The sequence below is a fragment of the Rattus norvegicus genome, chromosome 7, assembly GCF_036323735.1.
Source record: "Rattus norvegicus strain BN/NHsdMcwi chromosome 7, GRCr8, whole genome shotgun sequence".
Classification (NCBI taxonomy): domain Eukaryota; kingdom Metazoa; phylum Chordata; class Mammalia; order Rodentia; family Muridae; genus Rattus; species Rattus norvegicus.
In genome coordinates, this window is record NC_086025.1 from 36,517,807 (window position 1) to 36,529,852 (window position 12,046).

The window sequence follows — 12,046 nt, forward strand, 5'->3', positions numbered from 1 at the left end:
GGAGAACAGCCCATGTATATGTAGAATATGAAATATTTCCATCAGTGGTCATTTCATTGCTGGACCACAGCAATGGATCACATAGCTCCCTGGAGGTGCCCATTGCCACAGTAATGAAGATGGTTGCTGATATTCAACCATGCTCAAATGCAATCCCAGGAGAAGTTTTTGACGTTTGTCACAGGGCCAGCCATCCTGTGGTTTGAGACTTGAACAAACTGCTCTGGAATGAGCCTTGAAACCAAGCAAATATTGTAGCCTCATACATGTTCTGTTCCAAACTACCAAGTAGAGGAGCTCAGCAAAGTGCCCTGAATACCGCAGAGTGCTTCTTCACACAGTACCGTCTTACTGGTAGAAAATATAAACAGATTTTTGCCCAAGTTTCTCCATTGTGATTAAGGAAAATTTGCTGAGGAAACAGGGCTAATCCGCAGAGAATTGTGAAACTGATGAGGGTTCAGATGCCCACAATTTGCCTTTGAGCCAAAATAAATGCAGCGTTTAGAAGTCTCTTTCCCATAGGTATTTAAGGGAAGGAGATATTTCCAATGCAATCTCAGAGCTTCGTTTTATAAAAGGATGCCATGATCCTGATAAGAAACAGGATGTCCTTGATCTCTGTTTCTAGAATACTTAAATGAAATGAGCATGCTAATCAGTTGAGATTTTACTTTAACCTAAAATTACTCTTCACCCCATGGCAATGGTCAACATGTTTCTAACTCAGCACTGACCTATATCTGTTACTTAACTAGATTCACTGTCTCTCATTGCATTCATTTGCATGCATTTCTGTGCCATGGCTTCCTCTAAATAATTACATTAAAATTTTGGTTCATAAAAGTAAAGTTGTTGAATCTCTGTGGTCATTTTTTTTCAATATCCAAATAAAGCAGCTTGCTTCTCTATGAGAAATGATCTAAGGGGATATCCATGAAATTCACAGGTTAATTCCCCAAAGGGAAAAGAACACAGATTCACTGATGTCTGACCATCTCTGTGGAATCACATGTAGCTCTTATTGACAAATCCAAAAGGAAATAAGCCAATATAAGTTGACGAGATAGCTCAGTGGGTAAATCAGCATGCTGTTTGACCTGGTGACCTGAGTTTGAGCCCTTGGGCCCACAAGATAGGAAGAGAGAACCAATAACCCCTGAAAGTGGTCTCCTGGCTTCTATCATGGCTCCCAGCACCCCATAAACAATGAAACAAGTAAGTGTAATTTAAAACATTTTAATGAAAGGCAAATGATCTTTTTAAATGTATTCTTCTAGAGACATTGCTTTGTACAAATACAGAAAAATTTGAGGCTGTAAGACAATATATGTAATTTATAGCATTATAACTTTTACATGTAATTAGATCTTGGGGTGTCTTTTATAAAAGGAATAATGATTATGCTCCTAAAGAATAAATGCAGACTGTTGCCCGCTCTTTCTCATCTATGCTAACTGTTCATAAGAGTCTCTCCCTTGGTTTCTTTGTACAGTAGTACAATATAACTGTCAGGAGTGTAGACTTTGTAATCACCTTGGCCTCTTGATCCTTTCAGGTACTTTATTCTTTCTTCACCATGTTATGCTTTTAAAGAAACCTAATCTTTCTATGTCTTAGGCCTTCCTATATCTAAAATGATGATTTTTTGAAAAGTCCTGTTGCATGGTCTTCATGAAGGACAATGGTTTCGGACAGTTGAGCTATGCTCAACCATTGAAAGTGATGAGAGATGACTTTGCTTTCCAGACTGAGACAAAGTTTATGTATGTTTTCTGATTACAGTCACTCTGATCCTGAACAATGTTGAGTAATGTGAAATGAAATATAGAATCATGCAGCTATGAGGGAAGCTATGGTGGCCAAACAATCATCAGAAATTCCATTTCTCATTGAGGTGCAACACACAGCTGTCATCAGTATAGAATCAGCAGAAACTCAAGAGCACGGTGTTCTCCAGCATATACCTATAGCCCATTACCTACAACTCATTACTTCACAGTACAAATATATTCATTGAAGAGAAATTCCAGTTTCTGTTAATTCATGGAATTGAAGAGCTGTGGTTGGACCAATAAGTGCTTGGTCAGCAGGTGTGAGCCCCAGATTTGAGTCGACAATTCACCATCTCAAGTGGGTGGAGAGAGGACAAAGAGGGGGAGAAACGGAAAGGGGAAGGGAACAAACATATACAAAAGACAAAAGAACTTGAAACTGAAAACTTTAAAATTTATTATCCTTATTAACATTTACTAAATGGAGCAGATGGAAGGGAGAAAGGTGGGGCAAGCGAGGGAAGGAGAACACTGAGGGACGGGTATGAATAAGACCAAAGGTTTAACAATGCATAGAAGAAAATCCCAAAATGAAACTAATTGCCACTATACCTGCTAATGTAAAAAGTTAATTAAATTTAAGATATCCATTAAAATTCATGATATAGAGTTAAAATGATTGGGGATAAATGAGTTCTTTGTCTATGTAAGAATCAATCTAGCTCTTGGAAGAAACGTGATCACATTTTAAGCTTTTCAAATCAGTAAGATGCAATATGATATTGGTAAAATTGAGTACTCAAAAGAATGGAATATTGGATCTCCTTACATAATTATAATACAGACAGAGTAATGAGCTATATAACCTTATTAACTAAAACCACTGGAAGGCTTATGGGAAAGTCACATTATAATTTGAAGAAGTAATAAGGGTTTCCTAGTAGAGACACAAGTTCAGATGCCCAAAAGGAAACAATAAATAAACACTTATTTAATTAAGTATAAATATCTTTTAAGTATAAATATATCTTTCTACAAACAATAAGCAGCAGTTGGAAAAACCATGATTGTGAATATTAATATCTGGAACACAAAGAATTTCCACAAATCAGTAAGAGACAAACAGTTTGTAGGTGGTTTAGCAAAAGATAGAATAAAACAAATGGCCAAAAAGTATAAAAAGTATTCTCATATTTTTAATCAGATTTGCACATATCAAAATATCCATTTGATGGGAATCAGTGTAAACCTGAGTAAAAAAACCTCTGGGGAATAGCAAATAGCCTCTCTCCAGTGCCCTTTCTGGAACTGAGTGGTGATTTTGTTGGGCAATTAGGAAAGATCTTTCAAAACCAGAATAACATATGTCCCTAGCTCCAAAATTCTACTTTACAATTCTATCCTTTAAAACTTGTACTTGTACTATGTACACAGACATTTACTTAAAGACAAGCATTGCTTTTCAACCATTTTTGTATGATTTAAAATATGTAAAAAAACAATTAAGACAAATTATTTCTGTAAAAATTGGCAAAGAAATCCCAAGTAACAATGGTTTAACATTAGAAATGTCTTGTCTTCCACAACCCCAAAGGCTATTCAGCATGCTTCTAACTTGGCCCCGTGCCATAAGTTGCTTTTACCTATAGTGATCCAATTTGGAGTTAGCAGATGGGAAGAAAGGTGAGGGGCAGAGCATGGCCCCTCCCTCTGAGAACATTAAGGAGCTGTTCCCTCCATCACTTCTACTCATCTCCTTACCTGTTCTCTAAGGCCACAACCAGCCACAAGGGAAACTATAAGACTTAGTGGTTGTCCTTTGAGTGTATGTGCCCAAATAATGTTTAAAAGTCCATTCTTGTCCAAGGAAATCCAATTTTCCAGGGCAACTGGTAGGTTCTCTCACAGTTTAACCATCTGTCCATCCAAACAGTCCAGTCTCTTTCTGGCATATCAAACTCAATTATGTTTTTCCAAGAGAGACAGTCCCAATGCCTCCCAGTGGTCCATTCTCTATTGCCACCCAGCCACCGTCTTCCGTCCCAACAACCACTAAGATATCAAGCCAGTTCTTCAGTCCTCACGCATCCCACAGAATCAGCTGGAACAGGCTACGCCTAAATAAAGGAAAACAAGTAACTGACCTTTGCATCAACACCACATCCTCTATGTTGGCAAGGCCTTGTCTGCTGCTGTGGCTTCTGACTGCTGCTCTTGCTGCGGTTACTGTTTTTTGATCTGAACTAATAACTCCTGCTGGTTGTGGTTAAAGTGCTTGGCCTCTCAACCACACTACTGTACTCAGCCAATCAATGTACGATGAGGTTAAAAGCATCTTTTGGATGGAGTTCGATTCCTCCCCATCTCTGCGTGAGGACTGGCTGGCTTTAACTGTGAACTTTCTAGCAAACTTTCTTTAAAAGTAAAAGAAGTAGTTGTCATACACCAATCATTTCATTGTCTACTACTTAACACCACAGACACAACGGACACATACTCTGCCTCAAAATAACACAGAAAGCAATTTTATTGAGTTTACCATAAAACAATGAATTATATCGTCTTTTTGGAATACAATGTCTGAGTCTTATTCACCATTGAACTTGCAAGCCAGTGCCAATTATATGCTTTCTGTAGTGTGTACTTCTGACTTACCATTCAAAATACCTTTTTACCCAGGATTGCTAAGAGATGCCACTCCAGATAAGAGTAGTGCAAGGGATTAATTATTTCAATTTCGTTGGAAGAGATAAAGAGCTGATGTCTATGCATCTTAAGAAATGAGGATATTTTGTAGCCAAGGGTGAAATGAAAATTACCATGCAGCCAGGCATCGTTCTCAAACCTGGTAACTGATGGGATAGCAAGAACCAAACACTACCACAATCTATCTCATTAGCAGAAACAGCAGATGCACCAAATTGTTTCCAACAGGTGCATGTGTTTGCTCACTGACAGCAAATCCTGATGAAAGTGTGAGCTGAAAGGGAGTTTGAGAGAAATGCTCTGTAACCCCAGGATCTACCACTCACTCAATTCCTGTCCAAAGCACTTGAAACACACTGAGGTGAGAAGCATAGAATGTCTAGCAGGTCCTAAAAGTTCATCCGTGGTAAAGGAGTTAAATTAATTATACGGTGTTTAGCCTAAGAAATTTAAAGATATCATAAAAAGAGCAAACACAGACACATACAAAGAGCTACCAGGAAAACATTTAAATTCCTAGGTGAGGACCTTTCACTCTTTGACTGAGTACTAAGTTGTACTTAGACTCAGTAAAATCGGATAAACAGGAACTCATGCACAACACAGAGACATCTGACCTTTATCTAGCTAGTGTAGAAATTCTTCAGTCATCACTGGGACATTCAGAGAGAACTCAGAGAAGCCACATCTAGTAAAGAAACTGATCTATACCTAGATTGAAAAGTTACTCTAGACATGTTCTAGAAATGCTTAAAATAAGAATTACATGAATAAAACTAAGTAAGCCAGTGGTCTAAGAGAACAAAAGGTTCTTTTAACTAGGACATCGAGTTTCAGAGTGTTTCCTAACCCGATTTCACTGTGTCCACCATACAAAGAAAATTCTTTCACCTACCAAGAAGCACATGATTACAGAAATACAAAGGCCAATAAACAGAACCACCAAGAGCTGTCAGAGAGGAGAATGTACCAAATAAGAGCATCAGAATAAGCATGATCACGGTGCCCAGCCAGCTCAGGGGACTTTGAGGAAAATATAAAGCAGTGGGGGGGACATATGAGAGATAAACAGAATAAATGTCTGGAAAGAAAGACTCAGTATGTGTAATGGGAAATCCACGGGAAGGGATATGTGGGAAAATTAGACTGTAGGAATATGGCCATGGGATCAATGCAAAATGAAACAAGGGAAAATGGGCGGCTTTACTGACTACAGGGGGGGATGAGGCAGTCTAACTTTCACATTCAGAATACCAAGGGCAGGGGTCATAAGTAAATTTAGTAGGCTACGTGGGATAGAGTTTTTTTACTGCTCACTTGCTTTTCCCTATGTGGCAATAAACAATTGATATTTTAGTGTAAACATTACTCACAATAGAATAAAACTGCAAAGCACTTCAAATTCTACTTAAAGATGTGAAAAATTTCCTCACTAGGAATCATAAAATCCCACTGAAAGGAATTTTAGAATAACTAGGTAAACAGAGGAATGGGTCACGTCTGTGGCAGGCATTGTTATTAAGATGTCCACTGACCACACTGATCTACAAATCCTATTCAATTTAGGAGAAATTACAGGAAATACAGATTTTATATTTGGTGTGAAGAAAGCAGAGCTGTGTTTCCAGGAACTGGTGGGATGGCGAACTGCTACAGCCAGAATTGACTGTTCACGTTAATGTGTATTTGTCAGGCCCCCGGAATGCACACACTTATACAGGTTAAGTTTCTTAAACATAAATTATTATTCCAAAATAAGTCAACTGCATTTCAACGCTATAGTCAAAATTAGAAGCATTGTTTCTATAATATGTTTTTACTTTTCAGATTATATTATAATACCTTCATTTCCCCATCCCCTTTCCTCCCTCGGACCCCTCCCATACAACTCTGCTCTTTTTCAAATTTATGACCTCTTTTTCTTTAAGTGCTGTTACACACACACACACACACACACACACACACGCACGCACACACACACGCACGCACGCACGCACACACACACTCCTAAATGCATATATACAAACTTATCAGTCCCAACAATGCTACACGTGAGTATATGTTTTCCGCAATGTTTGGTATTGGAACACCAACTGGGTGGGTACATCTTCCCCAGGGAGGACTCTTTTCTTGATCCCAGCATTCTTTAGTTTCCTGTGCTTCTATGTCTAGGGTTGAGGCTCAGGAGCTTTCTCCCTTCTGTATTAGCATGACTACAGTATTATCATTCTGTAGGTCTAGTTTAGACAGCCATGGCGCTAAGACGTCGGTGGTGCTAAGACGTCGGTGGTGCTAAGACGTCGGTGGTGCTAAGACGTCAGTGGTGTTGCCTCTCACACATTTCTAGGAGACATGGTCTCACAGCAAACGCCTTGATTCCCTGACTCTTACAATCTTTCTGTCCCCTCTTCTGCAATGACCCGTGACCTTTCGGTTCAGCTGCTGTGTTGTTGATGGATTTGATGTAACTCAGTTTTGTAAGGGCTACCCACTTACAGTAGCGATAGAAAATGCTTAATTCCCTAAGGAATAGAACTACAAAAGCATGCAGCCCTTCTGTGTGTACTTGTGCGTGTGTGCGTGTGTGTGTGTGTGTGTGTGTGTGTGTGTGTGTGTGTGTTCCTCTGCTGTCTAGACCATTGCTTTATAGCACTTTTCAATTTTTTAGTATTTGGGATTTCATAGGTTAATAATCTTATGAAAGAAATTTGCATGACCCACAGATACAGTTTTTTCCTTTCAAATTATTTATAACGTAAGAGGCCTTTCCAACATTTTCCTATTCTCACGTGGCTTACAGTTCGGCTCTGCATTCTGTGAGATACTTTCATTTCAAAGACTGCGTTGTTTTAATGTCTCTGCAATGATGGGGAACAGTTTACTTGAGATGCACATTTACTTCTCAAGTAAAATCTCAGGTCTACGTAAGGATCTTTCTTTTGCTGTTAGCTTAGATGTTGGCCTTTCACTTTTCTTTTGCTTTCCTTTCGGTTACTTCTCATTCTAGGTAAAACTGGAAAAGCCGGAATCGATGGTGCAAACATGGTTATCTGGGAGGGTTATGAATATTTTTATTCATAGTTTTATACTAAAATGCCAGCTGTTTTAGTTCCTTTTTCTTGATAGTTACATTTTTTTGCAACCTTTTTTTTTTAATTTTAGTTTTTCATGTTTAAGAGAGCGAACTTATGTTTATCAAATCCTTTAAATCATAGAAGTCTTTGACATAAGACGTGGCAATGATCCACTGGATTATCTTTTAAATTTTGACAAATTATGTGACAGCTCCTGAATTGTTTTATAGTTTGTTCTCATTTCAATGAAGTCGGCCAAAATATTTCATACATTTTAATATGTAGATATTTTAATATGTAAACATTCATTCGTTGCTGAGAACACGAAATTTTCTTTTCCTTTACTTGTTTAAAAATCTTGTTATAAGTGTGTCTACATTTTGCCAAGTGATGGCCCTTTGTGTGTGGAGGGAGCTGTGTGTATGAGTATGTGTCTGTGTGGCTCTGCACATATGTGTGTGGGTGTGGAGGCCAGAGGTTGATGCTGGGTATTTTCCTCTGATGATTTTTATTGTTTCTTTTGAGACAGGGTCTCTCACTGAACCTGGATTTTGCTGGTCCAGAGAGATTGGCTGGCCAGACAGCTTCAGGGGCTCTATGTCTCTACGTACCCAGCACCTGGGGTTACAAATAAGTGCTACCAGGTGGGTGCTCAGGATCCGAACTCAGATCCTCATGCTCTCGTGGCAAAAGCATTTCTGACTGACCATCTCCCAAACTCAGCGGTGGCTTTATAATGAGATTTCGTTTATGTCTATCATGTACTTTTCCCATACTCACCTCCCTTTTCCCCTCTCCTCCTCACTAAAGCCCTCCCTTTGCTTTTCATGTCATATATACATAGATTATAAAGGCTGTGGTGTGTGTGTGTGTGTGTGTGTGTGTGTGTGTGTGTGTGTGTATGCCATATTGTGTCTGCATGGGTTTATGCCTAAATCTTCTATATCATTGCATAATCAGTTTTAGGCCTATATTATACTGTTTTGTTACTATAGTCTCTCTCTCTCTCTCTCTCTCTCTCTCTCTCTCTCGTATATTAAGCAAATTTCTTAAATCAGAAATCTTTGATGTAAGGCACAGCGATTTTTACCCCAATTTTACAACTTGTTCAATTTGTCTTTGGGAAATATAGTTATAATCGGTAAAAAAATTAAAAAGAAAGAAAAGAAAAATGAAAATCAAGAGGCTGAGAAGATAGCTCACTGGGTAAGAATACTTGCTGAACCAACAGCCAATATGAGAAATTAGTTTTATTCTCAGTACTCACATAAAAACTGGTCATGGCATATCTTAGGGTTTCATTGCTGTGAAGAGACACCATGACCAAGACAAGTATAATAAGGCAAACATTTAATGGAGCTGTCTTACAGTTTTAGAGGTTTACAGGTTCAGAGGTTCAGTCCATTATCATCAATGGCAGAAATCATGGCAGTAGGCAGGCAGACTTGTTCCTGGAGGAGCCAAGACTTCTACGTCTTGATCAAAAGGCAGACAGAAAGCTGTCTTCTGCAAGGAGCCAGGAGGAGGGGTCTCTTCTGTCTTTTGTGGAACTTGAGCATAGGACTTCAAAGCCCACCTCCACAGTGATATACTCCTTTTCACAAGGCAACACCTATTCCAACAAGACCATATCTCCTAATAATGCACATGAGGGCCCAGGAGTAGAATGTGGTAGTTTGAATATATTTGGCCCATGGGAAGTGGCACGATCGAGAGGTATGTTCTTGCGGGAATAGGTCTGACCTTGTTGGAAGGAGTGTGCCACTGTGGGTGTGGGCTTTGAATCTCAATTGCACTGCTGCTACTGTTCTTGGTGGTTACCCTGTGGTATTGACATCTCCAATACAATGGTGTCTTACGCTGCAGCTAAGCTTCACCAATAGCTTCTCGTAGGCCCTCTTCACCTTCTTTGCAGGACCCCTTCAGTCCTGGGCCATCAACTGCAACTGAAGCTGTACTTTCACCAAGAGCCTTTACTGGCTTCTCACAGTGCCAAGTCTCAGCTGCTCTTCATGACCCCTTCATGCCTTCATAGCCAGTACCACCTGGGTGACTCTAATATATTATCAAGCCAGGTGCCAGCATGATGTCTATTTTTGAAACACAGCTTCTGTGTGCTCTCAGAAAGTACTTCCCAGAACACTTCACCCCAGTGATGTTAGTCTCTTCTTTATCACTACTAATTACTTGCTCCAGTTACTCAGTATCAATTGTCCCATTCTTGACTCTAAAGCCAGAGCCACATGACTAAAGCTGCCAAGTTCTGCTGCTTGCTGGGGCTGGAACATGGTCAACTTGTTCTATTACATCCTTCATTGCCTAAGCTTGGCTGTCCTGGAACTTGCTCTGTAAACTGATTTTAAACTCAGAGATCTTCATGCCTTTGTCTCCAGAGTGCTGAGATTAAAGATGTGTACCACCATGCCTGGACCTAATTTCTTTTCACTTGATCTTTATAATCATGGCCACTGTGTCTCAAGATCTTGATCACAGGTCTCTCCTCCATTTCTGGATTATAATTCATTCCAGATTGCAAGTCCAAATGAAAGCAATAATTGGGTCATAATAACAATATAACTCTCCATTGTTCAACTCCAAAAGCATAAACAATAAGGTTAGCTAGGTGAGATCTCATCCTGAGGTACCAGGTACATTTCAGTTCCTGGTGTCCCATTAATATTTCAACCATATATTTTGTATTTTTCTTTTCTAAGCTTGCTACACTTGAACAACATGCTCTTCAGGAGAGTAAACCAGAGGACAAAAATCTATGCCAGGCTATTTTGAGACTTCCTTTGTCAATGCAATTAATCTGAATCTCTTCATCTTAGCCCTGGGCAGACTCATCAGACAAGGGTAGCCACATTCTTCACCAAAATATCACAAGTACAATCTCTAGGCAACAAACCAAATTCTTCTCCTCTGAAGTCAGTTAACCAACCCCCCATAATTCAAATTAGCACTGTTTTCCATGCTTCTACTAGAATGGCCCAATAAGCCATTAAAGCATTTTAAGGCTTTCAAACGTCCCCAAATCCACATTTCTCCAAGCAAAAGCATAGGTCAGACCTATTACAGCAATACCTGAGTCCCTGGTATCAGTTTCTGTCTTAGTTATGATTTCATTGCTGGCAAAGAGAAACAATGACCAGAGCAAACATTTGAGGCTGGCCTATAGTTTCAGAGGTTCAGTTCGTTATCATCATGGCAGGAAACATGGCAGCCTGCAGGCACACACAGTTCAGGAGAAGAAGCTGAGAATTCTACATCTTCATTCAGAGGCAGCCATTAGGTGACTATCTTCTGCAGCAGCCAAGAGGACGGTCTCTCTTCTCTACTGGGTGAAGCTTAGACATAGGACCTCAAAGCCCATCCTCACAGTGACATACTATTTCCAACAAAGGTCACACCTATTCCAACAAGGGCACACCTCCCAGTAGTGTCACTTCTCAGGAGCCAACCATATTCAAACCACCACATAGCATGAGAGAAAATGTGACATTTGACTTTATTGTTCTTATTCATTTTGCTTAATGAACCTGCAGTTCCATTTTCTTGGAGATGGCATAATTTTGTTCTTCTTTAATACATAATATTAACAACAAAACTCTACTGTTTATACTGCATTTTCTTTTGTAATTCTTCTGTCGAGGGACACAGAGACTAGATACATGACTAGAGTGAATACTGCTGTGTAAACTTAGGCAGGCAAGGGTCTCTGCAATATCTTGTCTAAGAATCCTTTGAGTGCATTTATTCCCTGAGTGGCATAGTATAGGTACAACATATAGTAGTTCTTTTACAGTTTGAGTAACTACCGTACTGATTTTCATTGTAGTTTCTCTAGTTTAAATTCTTATCAGCAATGTACTGTGAGAGATCTCTGACATCATTCAAGCTGGTTTTTAAGAGGGCATTGTTTGGTATTATTAAGCATGAATTCATTAACCCTGACCATTCTGACAATTCTGTTAGAGGAGATATAGAATCTCAATTTAATTTAGATTTCCATTGCACTAAGAGTGATAATTTACTCTTTTTTCTATCTTTATTAACTTGGGTATTTCCTATTTACATTTCGATTGTTATTTCCTTTCCAGGTTTCCAGGCCAACATTCCCCTAACTCCTCCCCCTCCCCTTCTATATGGGTGTTTCCCTCCTCATCCTCCCCACATTACAGCCCTCTCCCCAACAATCCCGATCACTGGGGGTTCAGTCTTGGCAGGACCAAGGGCTTCCCCTTCCACTGGTGCTCTTACTAGGCTATTCATTGCTACCTGTGAGGTTGGAGCCCAGGGTCAGTCCATGTATAGTCTTTAGGTAGTGGCTTAGTTCCTGGAAGCTCTGGTTGGTTGGCATTGTTGTTCATATGGGGTCTCAAGCCCCTTCAAGCTCTTTCAGTCCTTTCTAAGATTCTTTCAAGGGGGGTCCCGTTCTCAGTTCAGTGGTCTAATGATGGCATTTGCCTATGTATTTGCTGTATTCTGGCT

General features: G+C 39.6%; 1 long non-coding RNA gene across 5 annotated transcripts in view; it reads right to left on the reverse strand.

The window, feature by feature from the left end:
* Csl1 (citrate synthase like 1) overlaps nucleotides 1–12,046 on the reverse strand; it is a 120,380-nt gene that overhangs the window by 47,250 nt on the left and 61,084 nt on the right. The window lies entirely within an intron of this gene.